Here is a 12,043-nt window from a genome sequence, read left to right as displayed (position 1 = left end):
CAAAGAGAAGAGCTGCAAAGACTGAAAAACAACCAGTATGTGCTGGCAACAAATATGCCTTTTAAAGCACACTTTGCAACCAAAGATAAATCATCAAAGCAGAAACTTCTACTTTGACTATGAATTCCTTCTATGGAAATTATATACACACACCATATTTTGAGAAGCTAAGCTCCTATAATGGTATTCCAGATGCATTAATAATACATTTCTTTTAAATAATACACTTCTTGTTTATAATAGCCAGGACATGGAAGCAACCTAGATGCCCATCAGCAGACGAATGGATAAGGAAGCTGTGGTACATATACACTGTGGAATATTGCTCAGCCTTTAAAAAGAATTCATTTGAATCAGTTCTAATGAGATGGATGAAACTGGAGCCCATTATACAGAATGAAGTAAGCCAGAAAGATAAAGACCAATACAGCATACTAACGCATATATATGTAATTTAAAAAGATGGTAACAATAACCCTATATGCAAAACAGAAAAAGAGACACACATGTACAGAACAGACTTTTGGCCTCTGTGGGAGAAGGCGAGGGTGGGATGTTCAGAGAGAAGAGCATTGAAACAAGTAAACTATCAAGGGTGAAACAGACCACCAGCCCAGGTTGGATGCATGAGATGGGTGCTCAGGGCTGGTGCACTGGGAAGACCCAGAGGGGTGGGATGGAGAGGGAGGCAGGAGAGGGGATCGGGATGGGGAACACATGTAAATCCATGGCTGATTCATGTCAATGTACGGCAAAAACCACTACAATATTGTAAAGTAATTAGCCTTCAACTAATAAAAATAAATGAAAAAAAAAATTAGGCGAACAGCACTAGTCACTGATTTAAGACTTACTACAGTAGTTCCCTCTACTTAGAATGCTCTGGCCTGGATGACTCATTCAGTCATATCTCCTACAGGTCTTTGCTCAAATGTCATTCTGGAGTGAGAACTCCTCTGATTACCTTATCTTAAACTGCACCCCAAGTTCTACAAACCCTGAAACACTCTACTGTACCCTGCCTCCCCTTCTTCATTTTTAGCCACTTATCTCCAACCCACACACTAGTGTGTCAATTTCATGGGGCCAGAGATCTGCTTTGGTCTATTGGATTCACTGCTATCGCCAACACCTAGAACTGTCATTTCCAGAGAGCACACACTGCTGAAATCACTAATAAAACAGTAAGGGTTAGAGATGAAGCAAGTAAAAAAAAAAAAACAAAAACTTGTTCTTTGAACTCAGAATATACCCATTAGTCAATCCTCTAAGCTCCTAAACCCTCATCTATTACTATCTGGAGAAAGGGAGGGAGGGAGGAAGAAAAAAAAAATTTTTTTTAACTCCCTCTGAAGACAAGAATCCTATTCCTAAAGTTTAAGTCAAGGCCACAGCCCAAACTAGCTAAAGAAATTAACATCAAAGTGTTTAAAAGCCACCCAATATCATTTTGGGGAATAAATACCCTGAATCATCATGAGCAACTGTAGTCTGGGAATGCACAATTCTACTTTTTTTCTTTTTTGTGGTATGTGGCACGGGGGATCTTAATTCCCTGGCCAGGGATCCCCCCCACCTTATATTAGAAGCCCAGTCAACCACTGGACCACCAGGGAAACTACTGAGTTTTAAACTAGCAAAAAAAGATACTTTTCTATAAAAAGCAAGATCCCTATAAAGAATGTGTACCACATGATGTTTCCAACTGTATCACAGTGAAATAGTTAATGTAGCCAATCTTACACTTAGTAGCTTTATAATTAAAATGTGCTTCTAATTTTGGAACAATTCACTCAGATTTAACATCAATTAAAATAGTATACTTAACAAAACACAGAACTGCCAAAAAATTATTTCCAGAAACTAGGTTTTCACAAAAATCTTTGCTATTGATTAGCTCTATTTTAAAAGCTGTTTCTAAGTCTTATGTTTCTTTGAGTGTGTGTGTTAATATTTGCAAAGAATCACCTCATCTTCCTATTGGGAAAAAAGAGCATGGGAGATCTATGTTTTATAAGAGCAGAAATGATACCAATGTCTCTAACTTAAAGTAGCAGAGGTAAAGAATCTGATGTCAACAGAAAACACACTTTTGTTATCTTCAACATAAATCACATCCAAGACATGAACTGTGATCCCAAAGAAAAATTACCCCACTACCAAAAAATAGTAATTTTTAAAAAAGAATTAAAACAGCCCAACCTAAGTCCTTAACCCTAATCCTGACCCCACAAAATCATCTTTCCCCATTCTCCCACCTCTCTTGGTCAACCATCCAACAGTAAGTAAAATGATTTTTTCTATTCCTGGCTCTGAACTAGAACCAAGGACAATTTTTTAGGAGAACACATCTTCATTTCCATGTAATATATAAAACTAAGGGGGAAAAAAATCAACATAAAAGATGGTACCTGGGCCAGGTTTTTGTTTTTGTGAGGAGGGAGAATTGGATTGGGCAGTATGTATGACAAGAAAAAGCAAAAGAAAGATGTCAAACTATAAAATACAAAGAATTTACAGATTACTGCCACAAAGTCCTAAAAAACTTGTGTAAGTTAACAATCATTTTTTAAACATAAAACTTCTTTGGATCTCAAATAAAGTAGTTTTAAGAATTACATGACTAAAAAAAAAAGAATTACATGACTTTCAGAGTTTTTAAAAAATGGCTTTGAAATTACTGCAAGCTTTTCAGAATATTGGAAAATAATAAATACTCAAACTAGGATGACTGATCCAAGAACAAAGAAAACTGGAGACAGAGACCCCATTTCAGAGATTCCCTCTGCAGTCACTACACAATCCCTTTCTCAGTCCCTGATAGCAGTCTGCAGCCCCTCCAACGCCCTGCCTGACTTGTAAGCTGAGAGGGAGCTGCACCCCCACGGTGCTGCTGTTAGGCTACTAGGTTGTGTCCAACTCTTTGCCCTAACCCAGACTGCACACACCAGGTTCCTCTGTCCGCCAGTATCTCCCGGAGTCTGCTCAAACTCACGTCCACTGAGTGAGTGATGCTATCTAACTATCTCATCCTCTGCTGCCCCCATCTCCTTTTGCCTTCAAACTTTCCCAGCATTAAGGTCTTTTCCAAGGAGTCAACTCGTCACATCAGATGGCCAAAATATTGGAGCTTCAGCATCAGTCCTTCCAATGAATACTTAATTCCCCCATCAACACCCCAAAGATGTGTTTTATACATAAAATGCTAAGTTCCATCCTAAGGAAGTGCATATTAGCAATTTCTGTACAAAGATTTTGAGTGGGGTTTAGGCTACAGCATGAATAGATAATCTATGGCCTCTGCTGAAGTCTCTACCTTTCACTTGCCTCAGGAACTTAAGAAAATTTTTTCCACTTTTCTACCCATAGCAAAGACACACCAACAGCCCCTGAACCTAATGGAGATTAACAAGCCACCAAACACCACTATCTCCCAGTCCACTTTCTCAAAGGTGGGAACTGGGTGTTCCATGGGTTGGGGAGGTGGGGCCATCACCAAACAAGTTTAAAAAACAATGAATTAAACAGATTCTGACAATCTGTGATCAAACGTAAAAAACTTCTATGAACCCTTAACAAACTTACACATCATAAATTGCCAAAATGGGTATATATGCAGTAGAGGTTCCAACCCATCCCCATGGAAACCTCTTCCAGGTATTCTGAAACACACTAGAGAATTAACACAGGTATTACTCTTAAATTTTTTTTAATTTATTTATTGGCTACCCAGCATGACATGTGGGATCTTAGCTCCCGAACCAAGGATTGAACCCATGCCCACAGCATTGGAAAGGCAGAGTTCTAACCACTGGACCACCAGAAAAATCCCCACTCTTAAAATTCTAAAGTATCCCTTATCCCCATTCTCCACTGATTTATAAATGCTTAGGATGAGCTAACATTTCCTCTGGCCCTTTAAACAAATAAATAAATTATACAACCTAAAATAATTCAAACATTTTCATAGCCTATATGTTATACTATGTATACTATTTATACACTATTATACACTTTCTGAAACAAATTAGAGTATTAGATACTGATTTAAAACCCTAGCACTCACATTTAAAGCCCCAGTATTCAACATTCACAGGAACTATCCATTTATCCCTAGTTATCTGAAAAATGAAATTTTAATTTTAAAATCTAAGTTTACTTTTAAGTTGTACTGTTATTCTTAAACCTCACAATAAAAATATGGTTTTCTGGCAAAGTAATAAATAATATAGATAGTTTAATTCCACTTCAAAAAGATTCTAAAATTGAGCTCCTCTCAAATAGCCTTCAGCTGTTTTACAAACACTAGAAGCTAGAGCAAAGCTGTATTAGGATGGAAATCCTTGGAACCACATATAACAAAGGTATCTTTCTTAAGAAACAACTCTTTCACATCCTACTCCTCTTCATCTGCTTTTCAACAGATTTAAAGTAAACCCAAAGAAAACAAAAAAATTACAAATATCCTTAAATTGCCTACCAACAAAGTAAACGGATTGTAGCTGAAATCTTGCTTGTGTTTCCTTCTACAAAATGTATCATCTCACAGTCTTTAACACTAATTACAGTATTCTTTAACTCCACCTCCATTTCTCCCCCTGATTTCATCTGCTCCTCATTTGACCCGTTATTCTCAATCTCTCCTGTTTACACAAGGAGTAACAAAAAGCAATAATCTTTTTAGGTGAAATTGATGGCCGTGGCTTAATATCCAACAGCAGATGGCTTCAAAGTGCCCCTTGGGACACACAGAACGGACACAGGTGTGCCTGAGACATTGATTCCCAGCTATCCTGGGGCTGCAGCACCTCCAGTCAGCCAAGAGTAGTCTTATCCTTTTACTCCAAGGTGGCATACCATATTTTTTTTAATGTCTCCCTTGATTTGAAAAATGTCATGCAACACTGCTCTGGAGCACACACTGCACAGGGATATTACTGGTGAATCTCTTCTACATCAATCAGTACTAAGAAAAATTAGAGAAAATTTCATCAAGTCCTTTAAAAATAGTAATAATTTTTTCAGGAGGGTAGCTAAGTAAGACTAGGTTTTAGTTATTAACATTTTCCCTTGAGACTGGAGACATGGTTTATTTTAGTACCAAAAAAGCAGAAAACATTTTTTACATTTGATCAGCTAAAAGCCAACTTTGTATTTAACCTGTTTTCATAACCAACAATTATGTGAATGATCCTAATCATATGCTCTTCATGACAGTAATTAGTTTTCCATAAAAAGTCACTAAGTTCAAACACGTAACTGAACTCAAGTTCAAGCAGTTCTAAAACTAGAATTTAAGATTAGTTCTTACTAAGTGGGTAATGACTCTCTGGAAACTAAACACATTAGTTCCTGATGATGAGCACAGACATGAGGCGATTCTACACAATAGGCAGGAAAACTATAACTCAAAGGGTGCTTCAAACTTCAATGTGCATGAAAATCACTTGGAGATTGCATTAAAATGCAGATTCTGATTCAGTAGGACTGGAATGGAGCCTGAGGTATCTAAGAAGCTCCAAGGTGAGGCTTATGCTGTTCCACAGGACCACATACTGCACTTGAAAACTAACACCCTTAGCTCTATGACACTACTTAAGATAATGAATACAAGCTTAAAGCAGACACCAATTCCCACTTCATTTAATTTTTATGGTTTCATGAGATTAAACTGGGGGAGGGATGGTTATTAAACTATTGATGTTTGAGAGAAATGCATATAACTTCTCAAAAATGGGGGCATTAAGCAAGGCTGTAATGATAGCAAGAGCAAACACCTACAAAGCACTTGCTGTGCCCCAGTTAACTGCTTTAAGTACTTCATTTAGAATACTCCTAACAACATTGTGGGGCTTCCCTAATGGCTCAGCAGTGAAGAATCCACCAGCAATGCCCAGGACACAGGTTCAATTCCTGGGTCCTGAATTGGGAAGATTTCCTGGAGAAGGAAAGAGCAACCCACTCCAGTATTTCTGCCTAGGAAATCCCATGGACAGAGGAGCCTACCACAGGGTCGCAAGAGTCGGACATGCCTTAGCGACCAACCACCACCACCGTGAGGTACAGACTACTGCTAGTCCTTTCCTATGGAAGGTTAATACAGTCACAAAGACGTTACTCAGGCTGCATGGAGCTAATAAATGCCAAAGCCAGGATTTGAATCCAAGCAGTCTGATTCCAGAGTCTACACTATTAATCACAATACTCGCAGTGTCTCTCTCAAAACACAGCAATAGCAAATCAAAACGGCTTACTCTCACAGAAAATGATGCAAGTGTAAAGTGTTAAAGAACAGAGTGAACAACAGAGGTTCTCCTCAGCTGACTGACCACTGACACTTGGTAAACACCATAACTTAATATGTAGATTTCTGCTCAATTAGAAACTATTCTGGATTTCAGCATAATAGCTAAATATTTTAAGAAAAAAATGTTTCTTTCTTTAACAGGACAACATTTTGGTAGCAAAACTGGGGTTTCACTTCATGGAATGAGCAACTTGAGACCAATGTCCCACGGGCAACTAGTAAAGAAGAGTTTTGACATCCAGGACTTATAACAGGAGCAAAGGCGGAAGCAAGTAATGAAAATTGATTTGCTGTAACAAAAATATTTTGGACTGAAGGGATGAGTAACCAAAAGTAGAAACATAAGGGACAAAACATAACATGACCAAGAATTTTATACCATTAAATGGAGGAAAAGAGGTCACGTAATCAAGCTATTTCAAAAAAGAAATTGGGGAAGGAAACACATTAAAGTCTAGATAATGTTTAGGAGAATAAAAACCGGTCATCAGAAAAGATTTTCTAAGCAACTGTTAATTGTTCAGATAGTACACATGCAGAAAATATAGGAGTAAACATATGGATATGGTCAAGCAAAAGATTACTAATCATCACTTCAATGAGCCCAAATATGAATATGACTGACCAAGCACAGAAGTCGTCTCAGGAAACAAAGTACACAGGCCTGTAGAATATGTAGAAAGACAAAATGTTAACCCTCAGACATCACACTCATTCATTTGACAAACATTTCTTGAGATACACCATGGTTTGGTACTACTCTAAGTGTCAGGGATCAGGCTGACCATACCAGGTCAAAAGTCCTGCCTTCATAGACTTACATTCTAGTGGGTGAGATTAATAGACTTGGAAGAGACTACCGAATATTGAAAACCTAGAATGCAACCTTTAATAGGAAATATATAGGTCTATTTATGGGACAGAAGTTAACAAAATATTAACCCCCCTCCCCCAGCAGAGGAAGCTCTGTGGCCTTAAGTGTTCCTCATTAAGCATTCCCTGTCCTCTCAAAAAGAGACCCTAAAACGATAAATGCATTTAAAATAAAAAGTACAATTTGACTTTTACTTCCAAGAATGGCTATAAATACTAATCCCAGACAGGCACAATAAACTGTACTTTGAAGTTTTCCAAGTGCAACACATCTTGAATCAAAACATTTTATTAGTGAGCCATTTTTAAAGTAACTAGAAATGCTTCTCTAATAAACCATAAAATTAAAAGTGGAAAATGTATCCAAATAAAAAAAAATCTTGAAGTTACAAGAAAGTCAAGATGTGGGTTTGGTGGGCTTTAAAAGAATCTCACTGATGTTTGATTCCAGCCCCTGCCTACACTAGGAGACAGCGGAGGACAGGGGAGCCTGGTCATGGGGTTACAAAGAGTCCGACAGACTTAGAAACTGAATCACCACCACCCTAGGCTGTAATACCTGCCTTGGGTGCCCAAAAAATTAAGTTCAACTGAGTACAGGTGTTGACTATTATATACAAACATTTTAAGAGGTTGTGATACCTTCGGGGTCTTGAAAAAATTACTGGGAAAGAGCCCATTTTTAATACTCAATTACCAATCTCCTTGCCTCAGTATAAAAGCTGTAAATCCAAACTATTCTGCCATACTTTTAAAAGGGAAGAAGACAATTGATATATGCGTATTTAAAGCTCTTAAGTACAGAAGAGTCGAGAAATATAGCAGATAAGTACTTCAATTTTCTATTCTTAACAAGATACATTATGGCAAACAAATACATTTCAGAAGATCCAAGTTCCACACCTATATAATCATCTACCAACACCTACAAACTACCAAAAGCTGCTTTAAATCGACCACTTCTATTAAGTGTTTAACAAGCAATCTGTTCTCGCTACAGAAACGAGAAACAATAAGAAAGTACTTGTTCCAACATGAACTATCTTTATAACAATGCATTACACAATTGGATCTCACTTGCTTTACAATGCTAATATTTTTCTGGGCTACAGTACCCTGTAGTCAGTGAAGGATACACAATTCAAGATGTGCCTAACATTCTGCAGAATGAATATTGTGATCTCCAAAGTCTGAAAATGTTATTCACTTAAAGGTTTGTTTTTGTTCTTGTTGTTAAAATTCCAAAACTCATTTTAATTACAAAACTAAAGAGACCAGCAAGCAAAGAACAGGTGTAAAATGAACTGATTCTCTTTTCACCACACCTTTGCCACAGAAGTGCACGTGAGTCGACTTAGGTACGTACTCTAAATCAATAAGACACACTTACTAAAGTTAAATAATCTGGGAATGTTATTTTTAACAAAGAAACGCTTCCACAAATAAATTAACTTCATTCCAGTACAGTCACAGGGATCTTTAAAGCTACTGCCCACGCCAAGTGGCTAAAGAAAAGTGTTGTCTTACGTTTTATTCCCCTGGCATTAAGATCATCTTGAGATCTTAAACCTCCCTGGCTTTCAGACGCATATGAGACGGCCAGGATTTCAAAAGATCATCTCTGAATACTAGGAGTTGAGAAACAGGCAGGATATGCCACTGGGTGGACCCAATAGAGGCTACCAAATGCTGTCTTAATTTAGCGAGCCCCTGACTTGCAGGAGTTAAAAACTCTCACCCCTTATATTGCAATGACGTAATCTTCCCCACTGCATTTCTCTAGGACTTAAAGGGAAAAGGGGGGTGGGGGGTGGGAAGCAAACGAACAAAGGAAAATTTCTCTCTAAAGAGAGGAATCAGGCAAAAAGCAGAACGACAGTTTCGGGAGGTGGTTAGGTTAACTCCCAGCAAGGGAAGCTTCAGCTGAAGAGGCGGGGAGGGAGAAGAGTTGGGAGAAGCCAAACGGAAATGGTATTGGGAGGAACTCGACCTAAAGCAGGAATCAAGGAGACGGGAGAAGCGGCGACCGAGCCGCCCCCCGCCCCCCACCCTCCTGGAGCGGGACGAGGCGTCGGGCGGCCGCGCCGCAGAGAGGAGGAGGCGCGCGGCAGGGCCGAGCCACCCCGGGCCGCCCGCTTCCCCGACCGCGCTTGCGATCCGCTCCCCTCCCCCCACGCCGGCCGCAAAATGTCCGCGGCGAAGCAGGAAGTCGAAGCCGGGGCGCGCGCTGGAGGCCGGCCGGCCGGACAGCCCCGGCCCCGCCAGCCCGCGGGCGCCTGAGAGAGGGTCTGCGGCCCTCGCCGCCCCGGCCCGGCCACCAGCCCCGGAGAATGGGGGAGTGGGCGTCCGCGGGGCCGCGGGGGAGGGCAGCCGGGCGGCCGGGATGGGTGTGACCCTTTCCTTCCGCCGCTGCCCGGTGACAGCCCGGCCGCGCCCTCGACCCGGCACCTCACGCCCTGGCCGCGCGCTCCGGGGCGGACCCGCGCCCCCCGCCGCCGCCGCCAGGGCCTCCGCGACCCCCTCCCTTCAGTCCCCCTGACAGAACCCGGACCCGCGCCGCGCGAACCCGGCACCCCTCCCCCCGCGGCGCCCCGCGCCCGCCCCCCGGGGGTCCCAGAGCGGAAGGTCCCCGCGGACGGGGAGACGCCAGGGGCGGCGCGGCGGGGGGACGGGGACGGTGTGAGGTGGGAGCCGCTCCCGCGGGGCAACCTCGGGCCCCACACTCACCTCAGCTCCTCCGCCGGGGCGTTGGCAGCACTGCGCGGGGTCTCCTCGGCTGCCGGACAGGGGCACGCGCCTGACGTCAGCACGCAGGCGACGCACGGTTGGGTTATCCGCGGAAATGGGAGGGGCCGGGAGGCGCAAAGAGGCCGAGCGGTTCCGGGCGGAGCCTGAACTCCTCCCCCTCTCCCCCCAGGGCCCCTGGCTCGGGCCGCCTAACGCGCACGCGCCAGCCACCGCGGTCGCTAGTTGGTGGCTGCTCTCTGGACTTCTTTCTTCAATTCTTCTCCTGGATTTGTAATTTATGCTACAAATGATCGCTTGCAAATCGCTGCCCCTCACATGTCTTTTGATCCTTGCATCTTTACAAAGTGTTAGCATCCCGATTTTGCAGAGAGAAGACAGTGGCTGCTCAAATGGGCAGTGACTTGTCCGAGACCAGGCTACAAGTGGGACGGCCTCCTGACTCGCCCTGGCCTGTATTCAATTCGCCTTGGCTTAAGCTGAGCGCCAAAGAATTGATGCTTTTGAACTGTGTTGGAACAGACTCTTGAGAGTTCCTCGAACTGCAAGGAGATCCAACCAGTCCATCCTAAAGGAAATCAGTCCTGAATATTCATTGGAAGGACTGATGCTGAAGCTGAAACTCCAATACTTTGGCCCCCTGATGCGAAAAACTGACTCATTGGAAATTCAGACCGTAATGCTGGGAGAGATTCAAGGCGGGAGAAGGGGACAACAGAGGATGAGATGGTTGGATGGCATTACCAACTCAATGGACATGAGTTTGAGTAAACTCTGGGAGTTGGTGAGGGACAGGGAGGCCTGGCGTGCTGCAGTCCAGGCGGTCGCAAAAAGTCGGACACGACTGAGCCGCTGAACTGAACTAACTGGCTTAAGAGCTGAGGTCACTTCTCATCTCTGTTTAGACCCTTCTGTCCCTCGCTCCAACCACATCTCTTGGTTTAGAGACTTCCTCCGCACCACAAGACACCCGCGGTCACTGCCTCCTCTTGAGCCCTTCCGCTGGTTCTCAGCCTTTCAGTGTCACCGACTTCCTGATCTTGCTATCCTCACAGCCTCTGTTTATCATCTGTCTTCCCGGCTAGGGTATAAACTTCATGAGAGTAGGAAGCTTTTTTGTCTTATTCAGATGTTTCCCAGTGTTACAGGAAAATAGCTTATCTTAGTATTAGCTCCTTTGTTAATGACCACCACAGTTAAACTCGGCCAAGAAAAACATTTGTTTCCAATATATTTAATAGTTAAGAGTTTCTTTTGGACTTTTTAATTACACAAGAAAAATACATTTTTGAGTGTTTTCTATAGGTTGGTGCTAACAGGTTTGCATGTAATAGTAGCTAATGTAAAATTTACAACCACCCTAGAAGTTAAGAACCCCTACCCCCGCTTTTTTTTTTTCAATTAGCCATAATCACGTCTGGGATAAACTTCATAGGCTAGGATACTGCCACCGCACAAAGTTTACCCGCACTTATTGGTGCATGAAGGGAGGCTCAGATGTGTTAAGGAACTTACCCGAGCTCACCAAGCCAGGCAATGGCAGAGCTAGGACTCAAACCCAAGAGTATGTAGGTAGCTGTAGGTAGTAGGTAGTATGTAGGTAACTACATACTATAGCATGTAGTAACTCCCTACATACTACCTAGCAAGTTTATTAAAATGAAATCAGAAGATAAGCTTTAGCTGTTAGTCCTACCCCTAGTGATACCAACTTTTAACATTTTGGTGTACACCTTTCCAGGTATTCATAGATATGTGTATACACATTTATTGATAAAAACAGATTGTACTCTGCATTTCTCTCTCAATACTACATTGTGAACATCTTTCCATGTCAAGTAAAGCATCGTATACCAAAAAATATTAAGTGTTTTTTTTTTAATGTGGACCGTTTTTAAAGTCTTTACTGAGTTTGTTACCATATTGCTTCTGTTTTATGTTTTGTTTTGTTTTGTTTTTGCCTCAAGGCATGTAGGATCTTAACTCCCCGACCAGGGGTCAAATCCACACCCCCTGCACTGGAAGGCCGAGGTGAAGTCTAAACAACCACGGAAGTCTCCACGCATCATTTTTAAAGGCTGCATTTCATTATTCAGGCATTTCTATATTTATCCAATC

The 12,043-nt window shown here is 42.1% G+C and overlaps 1 protein-coding gene across 2 annotated transcripts in view; it reads right to left on the bottom strand.

Annotated features, from left to right (window-relative positions):
• The window catches only part of CDC42 (cell division cycle 42), a 49,116-nt gene extending 39,092 nt beyond the window's left edge, over nucleotides 1–10,024 (bottom strand). The window contains exon 1 of one of the 2 annotated variants that reach the window (XM_065930013.1): nucleotides 9,908–10,024. The gene's annotated coding sequence lies outside the window, so the exon portion shown is untranslated. Of the gene's footprint in view, nucleotides 1–6,932; nucleotides 6,972–9,907 lie in introns of those variants that run through there. The other variant, XM_065930015.1, reaches the window with a different exon arrangement.
• Between the last annotated feature and the right edge of the window lie 2,019 nt (nucleotides 10,025–12,043).

Source organism: Muntiacus reevesi, chromosome 3 (assembly GCF_963930625.1).
Source record: "Muntiacus reevesi chromosome 3, mMunRee1.1, whole genome shotgun sequence".
NCBI classification, from domain to species: Eukaryota; Metazoa; Chordata; class Mammalia; order Artiodactyla; family Cervidae; genus Muntiacus; species Muntiacus reevesi.
The sequence above is the reverse complement of the archived record's forward strand: the minus strand, read 5'-3'. Positions and strand labels throughout refer to the sequence as shown.